A 24361-nucleotide genomic window follows, 5' to 3' on the forward strand; every position below is an offset into this window, starting at 1 on the left:
GATCCCACATGCCGCAGAGCAACTAGGCCCGTGAGCCACAATTGCTGAGCCTGCGCGTCTGGAGCCTGTGCTCCGCAACAAGACAGGCCGCGATAGTGAGAGGCCTGCACACCGCGATGAAGAGTGGCCCCCACTTGCCGCAACTGGAGAAAGCCCTCGCACAGAAACGAAGACCCAACACAGCCATAAATAAATTAAAAAAAAAAAAGAATAATATCAGAAAAAGAAGAATAACTGCAATCGATTGAAACACAGCATATATATAGAAAGACATGAGCTCATAATGCTGCTAAAAAAAGAATGAAGGAAAATTCATTGGCCAGGACTTCCCTGGTGGCACAGTGGTTAAGAATCTGCTTGCCAATGCAGGGGACACGGGTTCGATCTCTGGTCTGGGAAGATCCCACATGCTGCGGAGCAACTAAGCCCGTGCACCAGAACTACTGAGCCCACGTGCTGCAATTACTGAAGCCCACACGCCTAGAGCCTGTGCTCTGCAACAAGAGAAGCCACCGCGATGAGAAGCCCGCGTGCCGCAAAAAAGAGTAGCCCCTGTTCGCCACAACTAGAGAAAGCCCGCACACAGCAACGAAGACCCAACACAGCCAAAAATAAATTTTAAAAAAATAATAATAATAATAAAAAAATAAAACTCATTGGCCAATTTTGGAGGTTGCCAGGGAAACCACTTATTATTCTGTAAATCGGCAAATAGAGGGGGAGACTCAAGTATTTGTCCTGCCTTTCCTGTCCAAATTGTATTTCAGAGTACAGTAGTCTCATAGTTGGTTGTTTTTGCTTCCTGTGGCTGCTATAGCAAATGACCACAAACTGCATGGCTTAAAAGAGCAGAAATGTATTTTTTTCATAGTTCTGGAAGCTATAAATCTGAAATCAAGGTGTGGACGGGGCCATGCTCCCCCCAAAGCCTCCAGGAGAGAACCCTTCCTGCCTCTTCCGGCTCCTGGTGGCTTCAGGGGTTCCTTGGCTTGTGGCTGCATCCCTCCAGTCTCTGCCTCCGTCTTCACCTCACCTCCTCCTCGTCTCTGTGTCTGTGTCCCTCTGTCTTTCTCTTATTACACTTGTCATTGGATTTAGGGCCCACCTCAAGAATCCAGGACAATCTCATCTCAAAACCCTTCACTTAATTACATCCGTGAAGATCCTTTTTTCCAATAAGTTCACGTCTACAGTTTCTAGATGGACATATCTTTTTTGGGGGCTGCCATCCGACCCACTGCACGCGGTGAAAGGAAACTCTTCCTGGAGCACTTCCATCTATTAAGTTCAGAAGGAATCATCTTGCAACTGAATGAACAAATGGGCCCGAGAGCTGATCATCACTGGTCCCTAACGCCAGCAGATGGAAGGTTGATGGGGTCTTCATACCATGGATTTAAGGACACTGAGCAAGGTTAACGCCACTTGACGTGGAACAAGCTGGCATTCTGGGCTTCTTGGAGTCCCCAGCACTGCCCATGAGGACCAGTGGCAAAGGGAATTTTTTTTTGAACTTGGATGTAATTAAGGCTTTAACTATAACAAGCAGTTTTCAGGAAATTCATAGGATAGAAGAACGTGTATTCACCAAGAAGATATAAGCTCCATGATAATGAACTCCAAGGACTTCAGAGGAGTATCTGGTGCATAAAGGTGCTCAATGAAAATGTGCTGAATGAATGAATCCAGACTGTATAAAGAAATCCTAAAAATCAATAAGAAAAGGACCAGCAACCCCAGAACAAATCAGAAAAGGGGATGAACTGACAATTTACAGAGAGAGAAAATGGGAAGGATCCATAAATACATGAAGAGACTCAATCTCACCAGTAATTAAGGTAATAAAAATGAAAACCTTAAAAAAAAAAGAAAAAAAATCTTCCAACAAACAAAAGTCCAGGACCAGATGGCTCCACAGGTGAATTCTATCAAACATTTATAGGAGAGCTAACACCCATCTTTCTCAAACTCTTCCAAAAAATTGAAGAGGAAGGAACATTCCCAAACTCATTCTATGAGGCCACCATCACCCTGATACCAAAACCAGACAAAGATACTACAAGAAAAGAAAATTATAGACCAATATCACTGATGAATACAGACGCAAAAATCCTCAACAATATACTAGCAAACAGAATCCAACAACACATTGAAAGGATCATACACCATGATCAAGTGGGATTTATACCAGGGATGCAAGGATTCTTCAGTATAAGCAAATCAATCAATGTGATACACCATATTAACAAATTGAAGAATAAAAACCATATGATCATCTCAATAGAGGCAGAAAAAGCTTCTGACAAAATTCAACACCCATTTATGATTAAAAAAACTCTCCAGAAAGTGGGCATAGAGGGAACCTACCTCAACATAATAGACACCATATACAACAAACCCACAGCAAACATCATTCTCAATGGTGAAAAATTAAAAGCATTTCCTCTAAGATCAGGAACAAGACAAGGATGTCCACTCTCAACACTATTATTCAACATAGTTTTGGAAGTCCTAGCCACGGCAATCAGAGAAGAAAAAGAAATAAAAGGAATACAAATCGGAAAAGAAGTAAAGCTGACACTGTTTGCAGATGACATGATACTATACGTAGAGAATCCTAAAGATGCCACCAGAAAACTACTAGGAACTAATCAATGAATTTGGTAAAGCTGCAGGATACAAAATTAATGCACAGAAATCTCTTGTATTCCTATACACTAATGATGAAAAACCTGAAAGATAAATTAAGGAAACACTCCCATTTACCACTACAACAAAAAGAATAAAATACCTAGGAATAAACCTACCTAGAGAGAAAAAAGACCTGTATGCAGAAAACTATAAGACACTGATGAAAGAAATTAAAGATGATACAAGGGGCTTCCCTGGTGGCACAGTGGTTAAGAATCCGCCTGGCAGTGCAGGGGACACGGGTTCAAGCCCTGGTCCAGGAAGATCCCACGTGCCGCAGAGCAACTAAGCCCGTGCGCCACAACTACTGAGCCTGCACTCTAGAGCCTGCGAGCCACAACTACTGAGCCCGTGTGCCACAACTACTGAAGCCCGCACGCCTAGAGCCCATGCTCTGCAACAAGAGAAGCCACCGCAATGAGAAGCCCGTGCACTGCAACGAAGAGTAGCCCCCACTCGCCACAACTAGAGAAAGCCCGCGTGCAGCAACAAAGAACCAACGCAGCCAAAAATAAATAAAATTTTTTTTTAGATGATACAAACAGATGGAGAGATATACCATGTTCTTGGATTGGAAGAATCAATACTGTGAAAATAAATATACTACCCAAAGCAATCTACAGATTCAGTGCAATCCCTATCAAATTACCAATGGCATTTTTTACAGAACTAGAACAAAAAAATCTTAAAATTTGTATGGAGACACAAAAGACCACGAGTAGCCAAAGCAATCTTGAGGGAAAAAAACGGAGCTCAAGGAATCAGGCTCCCGGACTTCAGACTATACTACAAAGCTAGAGTAATCAAGACAATATTGTACTAGCACAAAAACAGAAATACAGATCAATGGAACAGGATAGAAAGCCCAGATATAAACCCACGCACCTATGGTCAACTAATCTATGACAAAGGAGGCAAGGATATACAATGGAGAAAAGACAGTCTCTTCAATAAGTGGTGCTGGGAAAACTGGACAACTACATGTAAAAGAATGAAATTAGAACACTCCCTGACACTATATACAAAAATAAACTCAAAATGGATTAGAAACCTAAATGTAAGACCGGACACCATAAAACTCTTAGAGGAAAACACAGGAAGAACATTCTCTGACATAAATCACAGCAAGATCTTTTAAAATCCACCTCCTAGAGTAATGGAAATAAAAACAAAATTAAACAAATGGGACCTAATGAAACTTAAAAGTTTTTGTACAGCAAAGGAAACTACAAACAAAATGAAAAGACAACCCTCAGGATGGGAGAAAATGTTTGCAAACGAATCAACGGACAAAGGATTAATCTCCAAAATATATAAACAGCTCATGCAGCTCAATATTAAAAAACAAACAACCCAATCCAAAAATGGGCAGAAGACCTAAAGAGACGTTTCCCTAAAGAAGACATACAGATGGCCAAGAAGCACATGAAAAGCTGCTCAACATCACTAATTATTAGAGAAATGCAAATCAAAACTACAATGAGGTATCACCTCACACCAGTTAGAAGGGACATCATAAGAAAATCTACAAACAACAAATGCTGGAGAGGGTGTGGAGAAAAGGGAACCCTCTTGCACTGTTGGTGGGAATGTAAATTGATACAGCCACTATGGAGAACAGTATGGAGGTTCCTCAAAAAACTAATAATAGAATTACCATATGACCCAGCAATCCCACTACTGGGCATATACCCAGAAAAAACCATAATTCAAAAAGACACATGCACCCCAATGTTCACTGCAGCACTATTTACAATAGCCAGGACATGGAAGCAACTTAAATGCCCATCGACAGATACATGGATGAAGAAGATGTGGTACATATATACAATGGAATATTACTCTGCCATAAAAAGGAACGAAATTGGGTAATTTGTAGAGACGTGGATGGATCTAGAGACTGTCATACAGAGTGAAATAAGTCAGAAAGAGAAAAACAAATATCATATATTAACACATATATGTGGAACCTAGAAAAATGGTACAGATGAACCGGTTTGCAGGGCAGAAATTGAGACACAGATGCAGAGAACAAACGTATGGACACCAAGGGAGGAAAGTGGCGGGGGGGTGGTGGTGGTGTGATGAACTGCGAGAATGGGATTGACATATATACACTAATATGTATAAAATGAATAACTAATAAGAACCTGCTGTATAAAAAAATAAATTCAAAAAAAAATAGAAGCAATCTGAAAGATTAGATTAAGTTGGTAATCTACTTTCCTTATTGTCCCATATTTTTTTTAATAAATAAATTTATTTATTTATTTAAAAAAAAAGAAAAAGGAAATGAGAAGGGAATTGAAACATGTCACTACTAAAAAAATTCATCTAAACACAAAGGAAGGCAGTATGGAAGGAAGGGACAAAAAAGCTATAAGACATACAGAAAGCAAATAAAATGGCAATTCCCTATCAGTAATTAAATGTAAAAGGATTAAATTCCCCCAATTAAAAGACACACATTGGCAGAACGAATTAAAAAAGAGAATCCAACTAGATGCTGTCTATGAGAGACTCACTTTAGAGCTAAGAACCTGCATAGATTTAAAGCAAAAGGATGGAAAAAGTTATTCTGTGCAAATAGTAACCACAGGAGAATAGGAGTAGCTATGCTAATATCAGACAAAATAGACTTTAAATTTAAAAAACTATTATAAGAGATAAAGAAGGACATTATATAATGATAAAAGGGTCAATTCACCAAGAATATAATTACAAACATATGCAAACACCAGACCCTAAATATATAAAGCAAACATTGACAGAATATATCAAGAATTCCTGCAACTCAACAACAAAAGACAAAAACAACCCAATTTAAAGATGGACAAACAACTTAAACAGACATTTCTCCAAAGAAGGTAAACTAATGGTCAATAAGCACATGAAAAGATGCTCAACATCATTAATGATTAGGGAAATGCAAATCAAAATCAAATGTGATATCATCTTACACCCACTAAGATGGATACTCTTTCAAAAAACAAAATAACAGGTATTGGTGAAGATTTGGAGAAATTGGGATCCTTGTGCAATCATTGGTGGGAGTGTAAAATGGTACAGCTGCTATGGAAAACAATATGGCAGTTCCTCAAAAAAAATTAAACATAGAATTACCATGTGATCCAGCAATTCCACTCTGGGTATATACCCAGAAGGATTGAAAGCAGTGTCTTGAAGAGATATTTATATACTCCTGTGCATAGCAGAATTATTCACAATAGCCAAAAGGTGGCAGCAACCCAAGTGTCCACTGATGAATGGATAAACAAAATGTGGTATATACATACAATGGAATATTATTCGCCCCTACTAAAAAGGAAATTCCAGCGCATTGTACATGGATGAACATTGAGGACCTTATGCTAAGTGAAATTAGTCAGTCACAAAAATATACATACTGTATAATTCCAACACATTCTTTTCAAGTGCACATGAAACATTCTCCAGGATAGATAACACGCTAGGACACAAAACAAGCCTTGGTAAATTTAAGAAAATTTAAATCATATTAAGCATCTTTTCCGACCACAATGCTATGAGACTAGAAATCAACTACAAGAAAAAACTGCAAAGAACCCTAACACGTGGAGGCTAAACAATATGCTACTAAACAACCAATGGATCACTGAAGAAATCAAACAGGAAATTTAAAAATACCTGGAGACAAATGAAAACGAAAACATAACAATCCGAAATCTATGGTATGCAGCAAAAGCAGTTCTAAAAGGGAAGTTCAAAGGGATACAAGCTTACCACAGGAAACAAGAAAAATATCAAATACACATCCTAACCTTACACCTAAAGGAACTAGAAAAAGAAGAACAAAACCCAAAGTTAGTAGAAGGACAGAAATCATAAAGATCAGAGCAGAAATACATAGAGACTAAAGAAACAATAGAAAAGATCAATGAAACTAAGAATTGATTCTTTGAAAAGATAAACAAAATTGATAAACCTTTAGCCAGACTCATCAAGAAAAAGAGAGGGCCCAAATCAATAAAATCAGAAATGAAAAACGAGAAGTTACAACCAACATCACAGAAATACAAAAGATTATAAGAGACTACTATGAACAACTATATGCCAATAAAATGGCCAGCCTAGAAGAAATGGACAGATTCCTGGAAATGTACAATCTCTCAACACTGAACGAGGAAGAAATAGAAAAGATGAACAAACCAATTACCAGTAATGAAATTGAATCAGTAATTTTAAAACTCCCAACAAATAAAAGTCCAGGACCAGATGGCTTCCCAGGTGAATGCTACCAAACATTTAAAGAAGAGTTAACACCTATCCTTCTCAAACTACTCCAAATACTGCAGAGGAACACTTCCAAACTCATTCTATGAGGCCAGCATCAACCTGACACCCAAACCAGACAAAGATATAAAAAAAAGAAAGAAAGAAAATTAAAGGCCAATATCACTGATGAACATACATGCAAAATCCTCAACAAAATGTTAGCAAACCAAATCCAGCAATACATTAAAAGGATCATATACTATGATCAAGTGGGATTTACCCCAGGGATGCCAAGGATTTTTCAATATCCACAAATCAATCAATATGATACACCGCAATAACAAATTGAAGAATAAAAATCACATGATCATCTCAATAGATGCAGAAAAAGCTTCTGACAAAATTCAACATCCATTTATGATAAAATCTCTCCAGAAAGTGGGCATAGAGGAAGCATACCTCAACATAATAGAGGTGATATATGACAAGCCCACAGCTAACATCATACTCAGTGATGAAAAGTTGAAAGCATTTCCTCTAAGATCAGGAACAAGACAAGGATACCCACTCTCACTACTTTTATTCAACATAGTATTGGAAGTCCTAGCCACAGCAATCACAGATGAAAAAGAAATAAAACGAATCCAAATTGGAAAGAAGTAAAACTGTCAAAGTTTGTAGATGATATGATACTACACATAGAAAATCCTAAAGACACCACCAGAAAACTACTAGAACTCATCAATGAATCTGATGAAGTTGCAGGATACAAAATTAATATACAGAAATCTGTTGCACTTCTATACACTAACGATGAGCTATCAGAAAGAGAAATTAAGAAAACAATCCCACTTACCATTGCATCAAAAAGAATAAAATACCTAGGAATAAACCTACCTAAGGAGGTAAAAGACCTCAACTCAGAGAATTATAAGACACTGAGGAAAGAAACTGAAGATGACAAACAGATCAAAAGATATGCCATGGGGACTTCCATGGTGGTGCAGTGGTTAAGACTCTGTGCTCCCAATGCAGGGGGCCCGAGTTTAATCCCTGGTCTGGGAACTAGATCCCACATGCATGCCACAACTAAGGAGCCCGTGAGCTGCAACTAAGACCCAACACAACCAAATAAATAAGTAAAATAAAATAAAATAAAAGTAGTTTTTTAAAAAAGACATACTATGTTCATGGATTGGAAAAATCAGGATTGTTAAAATGACCATACTACCCAAGGCAATTGACAGATTCCCTATCAAAATACCAAGGGCATTTTTATGGAAACAGAAGTCCCAAAATAGCCAAAACAATCTTGAGAAAAAGGAACAGAGCTGGAGGAATCATGCTGACTTCAGTCTATACTACAAAACTACAATAATCAAAACAGTATGGTCCTGGCACAATCACAGACACATAGATCAATGGAATAGAATAGAGAGCCCAGAAATAAACCCACACACTTATGGTCAATTAATCTATGACAAGGGAGACAAGAATATACAATAGAGAAAAGACATTCCCTTCAATAAGTGGTGCTGGGAAAACTGGACAGCTACACATAAAAGAATGAAATTAGAACATTTCCTCACACCATATACAAAAATAAATTTGAAATGTATTAAAGAACTAAATGTAAGATCAGAAACTATAAAAATCCTAGAAGAAAACATAGGCAGAAAACTCTTCAACATAAATCAAACCAATATTTTTTTGGATCTGTCTCCTAAAGCAAAGGAAATAAAAATAAACAAATGGGACCTAAGGAGACTTAAAAGCTTTTGCACAGCAAAAAAAACCATTGACAAAATAAAAAGACAACCTATTGAATAGGAGAAAATATTTGCTAATGCTATGACCAATAAGGGGTTAATATCTGTAATATATAAACAGCTCATACAACTCAATATCAAAAAAACAAACAACCCCATTAAAAAATGGGCAGAAGACCTGAATAGACATTTTTCCAAGGAAGACATACAGATGGCCCAGGCACAGGTAAAGATGCTCAACATCGTTAATCATCAGAGAAATGCAAATTAAAACCACAGTGAGATATCACTTCACACCTGTCAGAAAGGTTATCATTAAAAAGACCACAAATAACAAATGTTGGCGAGGATGTGGAGAAAAGGGAACCCTTGTGTACTGTTGGTGGGAATGTAAATTGGTGCAGCCACTGTGTAAAACAGTATAGCAGTTTCTCAAAAAACTAAAAACAGAACTACCATATGATCCAGCAATTCCACTACTGGGTATATATCCAAAAACATGCCACAGAGCAACTAAGCCCATGCGCCACAACTACTGAGCCTACGCTCTAGAGCCTGTGAGCCACAGCTACTGAGCCCAAGTGCCACAACTACTGAAGCCCACACTCCTAGAGCCCGTGCTCTGCAATGAGAAGCCACCACAATGAGAAGCCCACACACTGCAACGAAGATAGCCCCCGCTCACCACAACTAGAGAAAGCCCACGCGCAGCAACAAAGACCCAACGCAGCCATAAATTAATTAATTAATTAATTTTAAAAAAAGATGTGGTGTATGTATACAATGGAATACTACTTAGCCATAAAAAAGAATGCTATTTTGCCATTTGCAACAACATGGATGGACTTGGAGGCACTAAGTGAAATAAGTCAGACAAAGACAAATACTTGTATGATATCATTTACGTATGGAATATGAAAAATAAAACAAACTAGTAAATATAACAAAAAGGAAACAGACTCACAGATACAGAGAACAAACTAGTGGTTACCAGTGGGGAGAGTGAAGAGGGAAGGGGCAAGACATGGGTAGGAGAACCAGAGGTACAAACTATTATGTATAAAATAAATAAACTATAAGGATATATTATAAGACACAGGGAATATAACTAATATCTTATAATAACTATAAATGGAGTATAACCTTTAAAAATTGTGAATCACTATGTTGTACATTTGAAACTTGTATAATGTTGTACATCAACTATACCTCAATTTTAAAAAGTATTTTTAAAATACTGTATGCTTCCACTCATATGAGATACCTAGAGTAATCAAATTCACACACAGACAGTAGAATGGTCGTTACCAGGGATTGCGGGAAAATAGAGAGTTACTGTTTAGTGAGTACAGAGTTGCAGTTTTGCAAGATGCAAATAGTTCTGGAGATGAATAATGATGATGGTTACACAATGTGAATTTCTTAATGCCACTGAATTGTACACTTAAAAATGGTTACAATGGTAAAATTTATGTTATGTGTATTTTATCACCATTAAATATGTTTTTAAAAAGCAGACAGGGAAAAGACACATTATGAATAATGGAGCAAAGATAAGGATGATGGCAGATTTGTTGGAAATGATACAGGGTAGTGGAGTACCATCTTTAAAATTCTAAAAGAAATCTGTCAACCTAGAGTTCTATAACATGCAAAAGTATCTTTCAAAAACGAAGGCAGGGGCTTTCTTAGTGGCACAGGGATTAAGAATCCGCCTGCCAATACAGGGGACACGGGTTTGAGCCCTGGTCCGGGAAGATCCCACATGCCATGGAGCAACTAAGCCCGTGCGCCACAACTACTGAGCCTACGCTCTAGAGCCACGTGCCACAACTACTGAGTCCGTGTGCCTAGAGCCCGTGCTCCACAACAAAGAGAAGCCACCGCAATGAGAAGCCTGTGCACCACAACGAAGACTAGCCCCCACTCACCGCAACTAGAGAAAGCCCACACGCAGCAACGAGGACCCAACACAGCCAAAAATAAATAAAAATAAAAAATAAATTTATAAAAAAAAAAAATGAAGGCAAGACTTTCTCAGACATACAAAAGCTGCAACAATTCACTGTCTTCAGATTCTTATAAGAAGAAATGTTAAAGGAAGACTTCAGGCAGAAGGAAAACAGTGCCAGATGGAAGTCTGGATATACACAAAGAAATGAAGAACACCAGAAACGGTAACTATGTAATAAGTATATGACAGTTTTTTTTAGTATTTAAATCTCCTAAAGGTTAACTATTTAAACAAAATTAACAACAAATGTTGTATGGGCTTTATAACATATGTAAAAGTAAAATATATGAAAACAAAAACATAAAGGTCAGGTAGAGAGAATGGGAGCATATTATTGTAAAATGTTTGCGTTATATGTTAAGTGGTATAATATCACTTAATGGTAGACAGTGATAAGTTAAAGATATATATTATGAATCCTACAGCAAACACTAAATTAAAAACAAAAACCAAAAAACAGAGTGATAGCTAATAAATCAAACAAGGTGATAAATGGAACTATAAAAACTAACAAAATCAAAGCTGTATAAAAAGAGAGAAAAGGGAAGGAAAAACAGATGGGACAAATAGAAAACAAGTAGCAAGATGATAAATTTAAACTTACTCATATCAACTGTCTCATTAAATGTAAATGGTCTAAATAATTCAATTAAAAGGCAGAGATTTTCAGAATGGCTATAAAAGCAAAACTCAACTCTATACTGCCTATGAGAAACAGGCCTTAAATATAAAAACACAGATATAGGTTAAAAGGAAGCACATAGAAAAAGGTATACCATGCTAATACTAATCAATTATTGGAATGGCTATATTTATATAAGACAAAATTTCAGAGATTTCAGGACAAAGAATATTACTAAAGAAGGTCATTTCATAATGATAAATTCATTAAGAAGTCAAAAGAATGCTAAAAGTTTATGCACCTAACAACAAATTCAAACTACATGAAACAAAAAAATTACAGAAATTCAGGGAGGGACAGACAAATCCATAATTATAGCCAAAGATGTCAATACCCTCTCTCAGTAATTGATTGAACAAGTCAACAGAAAATCAGTAAGGATTTTTAAAAAAAACAAAAAAAAATGATACTGGCAGCCAACTTGACCTTATTGACATTTATACAACACTTCACCCAACAACAGAATACACATTCTTTTCAACAGCACATGTTCCCCACCACAGTGAAGTTAAAGTAGGAATTAATAAAAGGAAGATCCTTTTGAAAATCCCCAAATATTTAGAAAATAACACACTTTTGTGTAACCTGTGGGACAAAAAAAATAAGCCAAAGGAGAAAATAAGTATTTTGAACTGAATGAAAATAAAAACACAATATATCAAGTGGTGTGATAACCTGCTAAAGCGGTATCTGAAGAGAACTTTTATAGCACTAAATGCCTTTATTAGAAAAAAAAAAAAAAGTTCTCAAATCAATGGCCTCAGTGTCCACCCTAAAAAAAAAAAAAAAAACTAGAAAAAGAAAAGCAAATTAAACCTAAAATAGAAGAAAGTAAATAATAAAGGCCAGAGCAGAAGTCAATGAAATAAAGAGAAAAGCAATACAGAAAAATCAACAGAACTAGAAACTGGTCCCTGGAGATCAGTAAAATTGATAAACCTCCACCAGACAAATCAGGAAAACAAAGCAAGAGGACACAAATTACCAATATCAGGAATGAGAGAGGTGACATCACTACAGATTCTACAAATATGAAATGGATAATAAGGCAATATTATGAAAAACTTTATGTCAATAAATTCAACGACTTAGATGAAACAATTCCTTGAAAGTCAAACCATGAAGTTCACTTAAGAAATAAATAACCTGATTAACCCTATATCTATTAAAAAAAAGTTAAATTAATAGTGGAAAACCTTTTCATAAGGGAAACCACAGGCCCAGATGGCTTTCCTGGTGAATTCTACCAATCATTTAAGGAATAAACAATACCAGTTATATGCAAACTCTTCTAGAAAACTGAAAAGGAGGCAATACCTCTCAACTTATTCTATGATGCCAGTATTACCCTGACACCAAAGCCAGACAAAGACATTACTAGAAAAGTAAATTACTGACCAGTATCCTTCAGGAACATAGAACATTTCTAAACAAATTTTAGAAAACTGAATCCAACAATATATAAAAAGGATAATATATCCTAACCAAGTGGAGTTTGTCCAAGGAATGTAAGGATGGTTTAATGTTTGAATAATCAATCAGTGTAATTTACCATATTAACAAACTAAAAAAATGTAAAACCATGATCATCTTAATAGACACAGAAGAAGCATTTGAAAAAAGCTGACATTCATTCCTGATTTTTTAAAAAATCCCTCACCAATTAGGAATAAAAGGGAACTTCCTAACCTGATAAAGGCCATCTATGACAAACCCACAGGGAACACCATGCCTAATATTGAAAGACTGAATGCTTTCTCCTTAAGATCAGAAATAAACTAAGAATGTCCTCTCTCACCACTTCTACTCAACATTATACTGGAAGTTCTAGACAATAAGGCAAGAAAAATAAATAAAAAGGATTCAGATTGGAAAGGAAGAAGTAAAACTGTCACTATTCACAGATTACACGATTGCCTATATAGAAATTTGAAGGAATCTACCAAAAGACTACTAATAAGTGAGTTTAACAAGGTGGCAGAATAGCAGGCCAATATAAAAAATTCAAGTGCATTTCCATCTACCAGTAATGAACAATCAGGACTTGAAATTTTAAAATAATATCATTTATAATATAGTCCAAAATATGAAAAATAAATCTGACAAAATATGTGAAAGGTGTGTACACTGGGAATGACAAAAACACTGCTGAGAGAAATTAAAGAAGACCTAAATAAATCAAGAGATATATCACGTCCAGGGACTAGAGGACTCGGTTGTGTCAATACGCCAGTTCTCTCCAAATTGACCTAAAGATTTAATGCAATCCCAATAGGCTGCTTGTATAAATTGTTACCAGATTCCAAAATTCACATAGAAATATAAAGGAACTAGAATAGTCAAAAGGAAGGACAAAGTTGGAATACTAACACTACCTGATTTCAAGACTTATTATAAACCTGCATTAATTAAGATAGTGTGGAACTGGTGTAAAAATAGACAAATAGATCAATGGAACAAAATAGAGCCCAGAAATAGACCCACACATATGTGGACAATTTATTTTCAACAAAGGTGCAAAGGCAATTCAGTGGAGAAAGGATGGTCTTTTCAACAAAAGACACTGGAACAATTTGATATCTATATACAAAAAAGTGAACTTCCATTCATAACCCACAATATATACAAATTTAACTATAAATGGGTCATTGACCTAAATGTAAAAACTCAAATTATAAAACTTCTAGAGGAAAACATAGGAAAAAACCATTGTTACTTTGAGTTAGGCAAAGTTTTTTTAGATATAACAAGAAAAGAATGATGCAAAGGAGAACAAATAGATAAACAGAAATTCAGGGAGGGACAGACAAATCCATAATTATAGCCAAAGATGTCAGATTTTATAAAAATTTAAAACTTCTGTTCTTAAAAGAACACTGTTAAGAGAAGGAAAAGAGCCACACAGGGGAGAAAATATTTGGAAGTCATATATCTGATAAAGGATTTGTATCCAGAATATATCAAGAACTTTCAAAATTCAATAATGAGGGGGCTTCCCTGGCGGTCCAGTGGTTAAGACTCTGCACTTCCTTGGGACTTCCCTGGTGGCGCAGTGGTTAAGAATCCGCCTACCAATGCAGGGGACACGGGTTGGAGCACTGGTCCAGGAAGATCCCACATGCTGCGGAGCAACTAAGCCTGTGCGCCACAACTACTGAGCCGGCGTGCCACAACTACTGAGCCCACGCACCTAGAGCCCGTGCTCCACAAAGAGAGAAGCCACCACAATGAGAAGCCCACACACCACAACGAAGAGTAGCCCCCATTTGCTGCAACTAGAGAAAGCCCACACGCAGCAACGAAGACCAACGCAGCCAAAAATAAATAAATAAATAAATTTATTTAAAAAAAAAAAAAGACTCTGCACTTCTACTGCAGGGGGCATGGGTTCGATCCCTGGTCAGGGAACTAAGAGTCCACAAGCCGCGTGTCACGGCCAAAGACACAGAACAAAAAACAACCCAATAAAAAATGCATAAGGCGTATGAACACTTCTCCAAAGAAGACAGATGAATAGTAAACACATGAAAAAATGCTCAACTTCATTAGTCATTAGAGAAATGCAAACTAAAACAATGAAATAGCACTGCCCACCCGTTAGAATGGCTAAATTAAATTAAAAAGACTAACCATACCACGTGTTGATGAGGATGTGGAGGAACTGGAACTCTCCTACACTGCCAGCGGGGATGCAAAATGGCACAACCACTCTGGAAAACAGTCAGTTTCCTAAAAATATAAACATCTGATCCAGGCATTCCACTCCTATGTATTCACCCAAAAGGAAGGAAAGCTTTTTAATGTCCTTTCAAAGGTTGGTACACAAATGTTCATAGTAGCTTTATTTGTAATAGCCCCAAACTGCAAACAACTCAAATGTCCATACCACTCATAAGTAACAAGGAACGAACTCTTGGTTCACAATAATGTACAACATGGATGGGTCTTGAAATAATTACACTGAATGAAAGAAGCCAGGAAAAGAATACATAAAACAACAAGTTCCTACTATATAGCACAGAGAACTACATTCAATATCCTATGATAAACCACAATGGAAAAGAATATTTTTTTAAAAAGAATGTATGTGTGTGTATATATATATATAACTGAATCACTTTGCTGTACAGCAGTAATTAACACAACACTGTAAATTAACTATACTTCAATTTTACATATATATTGTTTTGGCTGCACCACGCGGCACGTAGGATCTTAGTTCTCCGACTAGGTATCCAAACTGTGCCCCCCTGCATTGGAAGCATGGCGTCTCAACCACTGCACTGCCACGGAAGTCCCCAATTTTTAAAAAAAAAGAAAAAGAATACACACTGTTTCGAGTCCATTTATATAAAATTCTAGGATATGCAAACTAACAGATAGTGACAGAAAGCAGAATGGTTGTTGGAGGGTGGGGGAGATGGATTACAAAATGACAGGAAGAAACAACCAAAAACCAAAAACCAAAACCCCAATTCAAAAGAAAAAAGCCACCCTGGATTTCTACAGGTGTTTTTACCTGAATGGAACTAGTGGCTTTTATTTGAGATAAGCTGAGATCTGGATGTAGTGTTTAAACTTTCTCTAGATATTTCCCATCGTGTTATTTTTAGAGCTAGCATGGGATTAAATAGCACTCACTAATATACCGTGACAACTGGCAAACAAACAGAGGTAAACGCCAGAGGAACCGTTCACACTTCCAAGGCCTCTAGTTGGTCCAACGAGCAGTTACAGAGACAGAAAGCATCACAAGAAAACACAGTGACAGCTTTTTAAGAACCATGAAAGGAGAGAGAAGAACAGCAAAATGTTTCCAATAAAATCTTACTCATGTTTCCAGAAAAGCAATTCTAACTTGTCCATAATGGAACAAGGAAAAAGCGAAAAGGTCGTCTTTCACGTTCAACATTTTTCTACCTAAGTTTTACGTGTATATGTACAGTTTTACAGCACTAAAGTGAAACCACGAGGGGAAAATGCAAAAGGTAGGTTCTGCTCTGTAAGTAAATTTATCATCACATTTGCTCTCATTTCCTTACACCCATTTATCTTTTCAAGTTGCCAAGAACATCCCTGGGAATAATCACCTCCTACGTCAAAAGCTGGGGATAGGATAATTGGCATCTGATGATGGGAGATGACATCTTTAAATAGTTACTTTTAACTTCATAACATATATTTCATCTTTAACCACGTATATACTGCTTCAACTCCTAGCTTTAAAAGGCGGTGGGGGGGGGGGTGTATATTGGAAGATACCCCAATAACAAGCATAAATTCTCCAAAACTTTGCAACGGCTAAAAAAAAATTTTTGAAACCCATTAGATCAAGTGTCACTTATGTAACAATGATCTTAAAATACAAGGCCTAGGAAAAGGTCAACATCCATCCTATCTATCTATCTATCCATCTGTCTGTATGTCTGTCTATCAGAATGACTTCCTGGTTAATGAGTAAAGGTTTGAGTTTTTGAAATATCATATACTATGAATAAACCTAAAGGAAAATAAATGATTCTTTGCGGTACTAATAAACACACACCATGTATCATTCATGTGAGATGCTGGTACTACTTTATACAAAGTGGCAACATATGTGAAGGAACCCATTTGGGACATTCACATAATGTTACTTACAAGCTCATAATACTGGAAACCAAAGGAATTTGTTCTGTTTGATACCAACACACTCACACCCATAACACGTCTCCACCACATTGGGTGGACCTCGGCCAAGACATCACACAAAGTGTGTGGCTGATTGTTTCTACCTCATCCAAACCAACTCCGCACAAAGTTGAAAATGAGAGCCTCAAGCAAGAGCAAATGCAACTCCCGTAGCCCAGTAGCACTGATGGCCGGCTCACTCACCGGCAAGCAGATGCTTGCAGCACTGTTTGCTTAAGGCTGCTACAGTACGGCAGAAAGTTATCTTAGGAAAGCAATGACCCTGACATCTATGCTAAAGAACCTTCCACATGTGTGCACTGGGAGCCACATGCAAAGATGCAAGAGCAGCTCTGCTTGTAATGAAGAAAAGTTGGAAACAACCTAGGTGGCCAGCAATAGGGGATTTATTAAAACTGTGCTACAGTCCCCCAAGCGGACTAGAACACAGCAGTTAAAAGGAATGAGCTAGAGCCATAGGGAATGACATGGTTAGACCTCTGATGCTTTGTAGAGTTAAAATCAAAAAGAAGACATGTTTACAAAATATGCACAATATGTACCATTTGTTGGGGAGAACATCCCCCCCAAAACACCACATTTCCTATGTATAAACACATATCAACAGAAAAAGATGTGGGAAAATCCCAAAAAAACTCCTAAGAGTGGTCACCTCGAAAAGGAGGAGGAGAGAGAGGAGGGAATTGAGAGCTGAGAGGGTGGGAGTCCTCCACCTAATGCAGGACAAGTAATAAGAGAAATAGCGATTTATCCTGTTACTGTCGACTGCTTTTTATATCCATAAAACTGTCACCAACTCTGCACACTAATGTTTGTGCCTCAGATAATCTGGTTGACCTTTTCAGAGTGTATCTGAAAGAAAGAAAAAAAAAAAAAAGGGGAAAAGAGAAAGAACAAAACTTTTTATTGTTCGTAGCTGCCAACTTGATCTTATTCTGGTTCTGGAATGAACCAATTTAAACTTATTTTTCCAGGGTTAGAGGTTCTAAGATTGACTTGATGAGGTGATATCAGGGCATTCTATACAGCTGTAATTTTTCTGCAGAATTCATCTTTGTACCATTTTCTGTCTGGTTGGCATTATTTGTGAAAGGGAGTTGAAAAAACTACTGCCTCTCTTTCCAAGCTGGGAGACCTTCAGTTTTTCAGAGGTTACACAGGCAACACATCCTGCTTCAGTCCTCACCTTGCTATGTTCTGCAGGGGCCTAGACACTGCCTCTATGTGGCAGGGATTCCTGCTTGGATGGAGTGCCAAAAGAAGGTAAACACAGGTACCACGAACTTTCTAGCTGCTCTTCCACTGAAAATCACAGAAATCTCACATGATGAAATGCCAACAAAATGAATTTAGAATCCAAGACTTATAGGCACCAGCAACAAACAACTGAAATATTCATAGATGGGGGGACTCAATAGTGTTAAGACATTAATTTCCCCCAAATTCAATTATAGCTTCACTACAATCCCAATCAAAATCCGAGCAGGCATTTTGTAGAAACTGATGAGCTGATTCTAAAAAGTATACAGAAAATCATACGGAAACAAAGGACTAGAATAGGCAAAACAGTTTTGTAAAAGAAGAACAAATTTGGAGGATTTACAATACGTGATTTCAGTACTCTCCATAAAATACAATCAAAGACTGTGTGGTAATTGGCATACAGATAGATATACAGATCAATGGAACACAAACCACAGGAACAGACCACACGTACACGGTCAAGTGAATTTTAACAAAGGTACCACGGCAGGTGCATGGAGAGAGGATAATCATTTCAACAAGTGGTGCTGGATACGGGAAAAAATGGACATCAAGCCCAACCTCACACCATACACAAAAATTAACTCAAAATGGATCCTAGACCTAAACATAAAAGCTAAAATGATAAAAATTCTTGGAGAAAACCTTTGTGACCTAGGTAGACAAAGCTTTCTTAGGACACAAAAAAGCATAAAAGAAAAACATTGATAAATTGGACTTCATCAAAATTAAAAACTTCTGCACTTTGAGAGACCCCACTGAGAACATGCAAAGGCAAGCCACCAAGTAGAAGAAAATACTAACAATACATATATCTGAAAAAAGACTTGTGTCCCGAACATACAACAAACTCTGATGATTCAAAAATAGGAAGGTGGGCTTCCCTGGTGGTGCAGTGGTCAATAATCCACCTGCCAATGCAGGGGACATGGGTTCAAGCCCTACTCCAGGAAGATGCCACATGCCGTGGAGCAACTAAGCCCGTGAGCCACAACTGCTGAAGCCCACGCGCCTAGAGCCCATGCTCCACAACAAAAGAAGCCACCGCAATGAGAAGCCCATGCACGGCAATGAAGAGTAGCCCCCGCTCGCCGCAATTAGAGAAAGCCCACGGGCAGCGAGAAAGCCCACGGGCAGCAGCAAAGACCCAACACAGCCAAAATAAAACAAATAAATTTATTAAAAAAAAAAAAGGACTGGGTTTAAAAAAAAAAATAGGAAGGCAAACATGCTATAAAAATGGGCAAAAGATTTGAGCAGACATTTCACAAAAGATGTAACAGGGACTTCCCTGGCGGTCCAGTGGTTAAGAATCTGCCTTTCAATGCAGGGGACGCAGGTTGGATCCCTGGTCGGGGAACTAAGATTCCCACACGCCACAGGGCAACTAAGCCCATGCACTGCAACTACTGACCCGCGCACATCAACTAGCGAGCCCACATCCCACAATGAAAGATCTTGCGTGTCGCAACTAAGACCCGATGCAGCCAAAAATAAAGAGATAAATAAAGAGATAAATAAAAAAGACGATGTAACAAATGGCCAATGAGCGCATGAAAAAGTGCTTAACATCATTAGTCATCAGGGAAATGCAAATTAAAATGAGGTACCACCACATACCCACTAGAGTAGCTAAAATAAAAAAGACAAATGGACCCAGAGATTATCATACTAAGCAAAGTAAGACAAAGACAAATATTATATATCATTTATATGTGGAATCTAAAAAAAATGACACAAATGAGCTTATTTACAAAACAGAAATAGACGCACAGACATAGAAAACAAACTTATGGTTATCAAAGGGGAAAGGGGTGGGAAGGGATAAACTAGGATTAACAGATACACACTACTATATATAAAACAGATAACCAACAAGGACCTATTGTATAGCACAGGGAACTATATTCAGTATCTTGTAATAACCTATAATGCAAGAGGATCTGAAAAAGAGATATATATATATATAAAATTAATCAGTTTGCTATACATCTGAAACTAACACAACATTGTAAACCAACTATACTTCAATAAAAATAATAATAATAAAAAAATAAAAGACAGGAATTGAAAGATGTGACCCAACTGGAACGCATGTATTTCTGGCGGGAATGTACAATGGCACCACATCACCTGGTCCTCGGCCCCTTATTCCATGTGTCCTCCACGCATTCAATTCACAGGTTCATATAACCTTCCTGGCCCCATCAAGCCTGCTCTAAAACCCTGAATTTATGAGATAAAGCAATGACAGGGGGCTGTGGCCTCTGGCTCTGGCCCTGGGTTCTAAACTGTCCGTCACCGACAGTGCAGTCGCAGGGATGCTGTGAGTAGCTAAGTGAGCCTTCTTCAGGCAAAGTCTTGATTTAGGTTATCAGAGAAAAGCCTGCTGTCGTCACCTCAGGCGACCTAAATATCCAAGCCTGAGGGGTTTTTCTTCCCTCCTCTGCAAGAAAATTAATTTCTGCAACAACACTTTAAAGCAGTGGTTCTCAAAGCGAGGGCCTGGACCAGCAACACCAGCACAGCCTGGGAGGTTGTGAGAAAGGCAGAACCTCAGCCCCGCCGCAGGGTCCATCTGCATCTTCCCAAGATGGGCAGGTTCAAGTGCCGAGCATGCTAGGCCACAACCAAGGCTCCATGGAGCTAACGCAGGTGAAAGCCCTTCACACACTGTGAAGTGCTGCTAAAATGGATGCAGCCCTTGCTGGCGGGGGGGGGGGGCCGGGGGGCAGGGAGGCGGGCTGCAAACAGGGGTGAGGGTGTTGAGGGCGGCCCCGACAGAGGAGCCGGCGGCCGCAGGAGTCCTGCCTGGAAGGAGACAGTGTCTCCAAGACACCTTCATTTTTTCAAGCAACCTCACTGTGGTTAATCACTTTTAGACCCACTGCATTTCAGTGGGGTTCGGGTGAATCATTTCAGAGGAGTGAGGGAGTAAAAAGGCTTGAAGGTTTCTAGGACCCTCAGCAAGCCTTTCTGAAAACCTGATAAAAACTGTGACATCCCTTTCCCAGAAACACACACATACACACACATTTTACATACACTTCTGGTGAACTCACAGATTTCTTAGTCTTGAGTGCAGCGGGCACCAGGTTAAAAATCTCGGGGAAGGGCTTATCTAGGAGGTTCAGCGCCAGGACTCTGCTGGCACCGTAGCTGGAGGGCACTGGCCAAGGAGGTTCTCCAGAACCACAAGGAGGACCACACTGAAAGGAATCGCATGTTTATTTCCTCTACAATACTTTTTGAAGACCTACCTGTGCAGGTAACCTCTCTAAGACGCTGGGGCCAGGAAAGACGGATCCTCCATCCAGGTGTCCAAGATTTGTGGCTTCTCAGGGCTCCTTACACCTGTGAGATAAGTAGGATCAGACCTGTGTTCTCTACTTTAGGGCTCACAGAAGGTCACAGGGCCAGCCTCCCTCAGGACACCCCAGACCCTGCGTACCTCAGGCATCCCACCTGCCCATCAAGATACAGATGCACCTCTATCATTCAATCCCCTCCCTCCCCTCAGAAGACAAAGCTGAAGAAAGCTTTGAATCTCATTTCCATTCCACCTGCCAGTTAGTTCTGGGCTCAGCTTACATGTGATGTTCTCTCATTTGCTAATCTCTTTTCACTTTTTATAAGCCCTATCACTTCTGCACAATAATTCCAACAACTCAGTGAACACCAAAAAATGGAGCGGGGCAATGGAACCAATTTTATCATCAACCATTCAAAGGCAATGCTCAGTAATACATTTTAATTCTGAAAATGTTCAATTTTTTTTTTTTTTTTTAATTAAGGAGCTGCAGTGAGATTTGCACATAGATCTCAAGCACTCCGGGAGCAGTATCTCAGAGTTCCTGTCTGAGGGTAAATGTCAGGGCCTTTTCCAGTCACCTGCCCAAACCGTGACATTTAAAGCAACTTGGTGAACACAACTTCCTGGCATGTATAGGTTTCCCATTTGCCTATACACTTGCACAGTGGGCTGTGGACATTCTTAATTTATGTCTCCTTATACTCTGCGAGCATCACTGGTACCAGGAGGCAAAGGTGCATGTAGCAGAATGTTTTGTGCAGCTAAAAAGCTGCAGACAACCCAAGGCCTTACTCCCAGAAATTGATTAAATCAACTGTGGTAAGAGCCACTGGATGGGAAACCGTGCAGCTATTAAAGAGAATAAGGTATCCCATCCATGCATTATATTATAGTATATAATGCAGTATATATAATTTACGATGCATTATTGTAATAGTACACATCACATTAATGTATAAGAGAAACTGTTCATTTTTAAAATAATATATGCTATCACTTAGTACTACAAGCCACTGTATTAGTTAACACATCCATACATTAATTAATGGAGAATCAAAGTGCACTTTAAAGTCAGTCCATTTGAATAAAAATAAAAGGGCACGTTTGAATGCATAAATGTGAATATGCGTATCAATTGTCTAGAGCATTGGGGCTCAGCCTTTCCCGCGCAGCGGCATCACCTAGAGGAGAGCCTGTTAAAGCCCAGATTGCCCGGCTCCCCCAGCAGGTCTAATTGGGCAGGCCTGGGGTGAGCCGGAGAAGTTGCATTTCTAACCAGCTCCCAAGTGATACTGCTGGTCCCGGGGCCAGGCACACACCCAGGGCTCAACCGTGGCAATCTGGGGGAAGAGGAGCTTTGGGGCTTTTTATTTCAGAAAACTTACACATTCATTCAACAACCCTCGTTGAGCGTCAGCTCCATGCAGGGCAGCCGTGGACCGCCCGAGGGGTCGGGCTAGTAAAGGAACAGCAACCTTTTCCTCCGCCTCCTGGGTGCCTCACCCTAGAGGGGAAACTGAGGCCCCGAGACCGGCTGTCCAAAGTCGCGGAGTCTCTCTGGTGGAGCTGGGATTCGAACCCCAGGCTCTGAAATGCCAGCGAGCGTCCTGAGCACTCCCGAGCTCCAAACGAGTTCCTCCCGCCGAGCCTGTGGGGACTCTGGGGACTGCGGAGACGAGGTCCCCGGCCGCACTCCGACACGCAGCGGCGGACGGACCTCCCTGCCCACTCTGTTTCCCTGAGTCCGCGTCGAGCGGCCGGCGCGCGCACGCTTGAGCCCCGCCCCGCCGGCCGCTGCGAAGGGGCGGGGCCGGGCGGGTGCGCTGGGGCCCGCGCTCGTGCCCGTAGGGCGAGCGCACGGGAGTGGCGCCAGAATAGAGGCTCGCCGAGCCGCCATTCTAACGCAGGCGCGGTGGCCAAGTGGTAAGGCGTCGGTCTCGTAAACCGAAGATCACGGGTTCGAACCCCGTCCGTGCCTCGCGTTCTCCTTTCCCTCCAAGGGGCGACTTTTTAGGGGTGGGACCACTTTTCGAGAGTAATCATCGACGTTCTACTCTTCCTGGATCCCGTATTGATCAATAGATCTTCGCCCCTGGGTGCCGACGGAGCCAACTGTTTTCACTCAGTTTAAATTCAGGCTCTCTCCGGCCCGCGCAGGTCAAAGTCCGGGTGGTCCGGCCTCTGCACTGCTGTGCCGCCAACTTGACCCGCGGGGCGTTTGGCTCCCTGCAGACAGTACCCCCTGCAGTCCCCGGACGCCTCGTCCTGTGCGGGATGGAGGAGGGCTCCGGGTGGGCGGGGGCCTTAAACTCCAAGGCCCCGGAGGTCACGTGAAAACCGTGGCCCGAGCAATGATTTTAGCGCAGAAAAACCTACAGCGGATGGCCCTTGGTTCAAGAGCCACTAAGCATTTTTCTGAACATTAAAGTCCAATTGTTTCCACACTAATGAGAGAACTGCCGTTGCCTGACACTGAGCCCACACCCAGAGTCAGCTGGTGTCTGGCTTGCTATTTTTAAAAGGAAATCCATTGTAGGCACTGCGTTAGAGAGGAAATCCTGCCCAGACTTGGAGCTGGTCCGACATGAAAATCTAAAGCTCTCGCCTCTCTCTCTCTCTCGGAGCCTCCGTTTGCCCCCCAGTAAAATGGATCTCTGGTTAGCGCTGGCATTTGTAAAGCAGCT

At 39.7% G+C, this 24361-nt stretch overlaps 1 long non-coding RNA gene and 1 other non-coding gene across 2 annotated transcripts in view; one reads left to right on the forward strand and one right to left on the reverse strand.

Moving 5' to 3' along the window:
• Positions 1–23407, reverse strand: part of LOC118881228 — a 48634-nt gene extending 25227 nt beyond the window's left edge. The window contains exons 1-2 of the long non-coding RNA XR_005016476.1: positions 23063–23407; positions 21625–21718 (exon numbers count right to left, since the gene is read on the reverse strand). This is a non-coding gene — a long non-coding RNA (uncharacterized LOC118881228). The remainder of the gene's footprint in view (positions 1–21624; positions 21719–23062) is intronic.
• Positions 23408–23583: 176 nt separating this feature from the next.
• TRNAT-CGU lies at positions 23584–23655 on the forward strand. Its single transcript has one exon. It is a non-coding gene; the product is annotated as a tRNA-Thr (tRNA).
• Positions 23656–24361: the final 706 nt, after the last annotated feature.

The sequence above is a fragment of the Balaenoptera musculus genome, chromosome 15, assembly GCF_009873245.2.
Source record: "Balaenoptera musculus isolate JJ_BM4_2016_0621 chromosome 15, mBalMus1.pri.v3, whole genome shotgun sequence".
NCBI classification, from domain to species: domain Eukaryota; kingdom Metazoa; phylum Chordata; class Mammalia; order Artiodactyla; family Balaenopteridae; genus Balaenoptera; species Balaenoptera musculus.